The sequence below is a fragment of the Octopus bimaculoides genome, chromosome 17, assembly GCF_001194135.2.
Source record: "Octopus bimaculoides isolate UCB-OBI-ISO-001 chromosome 17, ASM119413v2, whole genome shotgun sequence".
Classification (NCBI taxonomy): Eukaryota; Metazoa; Mollusca; class Cephalopoda; order Octopoda; family Octopodidae; genus Octopus; species Octopus bimaculoides.
Genome location: NC_068997.1, coordinates 34942705 through 34943771, shown reverse-complemented (window position 1 = coordinate 34943771; position 1067 = coordinate 34942705). Strand labels below are relative to the sequence as shown.

The following is a 1067-nucleotide window of genomic DNA, read 5'->3' as shown; positions in this document are numbered from 1 at the left end:
GTGTGTGTGTGTGTGTGTGTGTGTGTGTGTGTGTGTGTGTGTGTGTGTGTGTGTGTGTTGAGAATGATACTATATGACGTGTGTTTATAATATATATAGTTTGTTGATGTTGTGCTAATATCAGGTTGCCGTAACAAGAGTTATATCAGATCCCTAACCCAATACTATCTAGACTTGTTTCAGTGCATTTTGTCTCAGTGGTATGGAGGACTACATCTAATGTGTTCTTTTTAAAGACAGATTTGGGTGCTAGATGTGGCACCCAGCTTTTGAGGGAATTTTGGGCTCTACAATTAGGAGGTTGTGTGTCCATGTAGAGGCTCTCTGGGTGATTTGAAATTACTTGATTCCACTAGAATGTTGCTTATGTCTTGAACATGTATGGATATTTAGGAATAGGTATAGGCGAAAAGTATATGAGATTATGCAGCAACAATAACTGAAGATACACATTTCAAAACAAAACAAAAATCCCCAAACAAAAGAAAAACAATGAATTAGCTTACCCAACTTGCTACAAACGGAATGGATTCTGTCAGGCCTCGAAATGATGCATTCTTTCTCAAGTATTTCGTATTTATAGTAAATATCTTCATACAACCTGTCAGATCCATCTGACTCCATGGGACATTTAATATTCTTCTTCGTAAGGAATATTCATCTGTCACACGTTTAGAGATGTTCATACTTTCCATGACAAATGGGTCAGTAAATCATTGTAATTATCTTTAGAATTCTATTGAATGTCTACTACATCTGGTTCTGTCATTATCACCCTGCTGTGATCAGTTTAAATTTCTGATAATAAGCAAATCCACAATAGCAAATATCTGACACAAAAGGGCAACTGGAGATTGTTCTGCAACCAGTGTGCATAATAACATGGTCTATTCGCAAAGGCATGTCCATAAATATATGAATACGATTTAATGGATATACACATGGATATGTATATGTAACTGTATGCACGAGAGATATATAGTTACATATGTTTCCTTCTGAGTTGGTAATTAAAATCTTAATGTTATTTATATGTATTTTACAAGTAAGTTAAATATAAACAAAAG

At 34.8% G+C, this 1067-nt stretch overlaps 1 protein-coding gene across 1 annotated transcript in view; it reads right to left on the bottom strand.

Annotated features, from left to right (window-relative positions):
* The window catches only part of LOC106874496 (pro-neuropeptide Y), an 8011-nt gene extending 7398 nt beyond the window's left edge, over positions 1-613 (bottom strand). Inside the window, exon 1 of the mRNA XM_014922241.1 lies at positions 507-613. The gene's annotated coding sequence lies outside the window, so the exon portion shown is untranslated. The remainder of the gene's footprint in view (positions 1-506) is intronic.
* Between the last annotated feature and the right edge of the window lie 454 nt (positions 614-1067).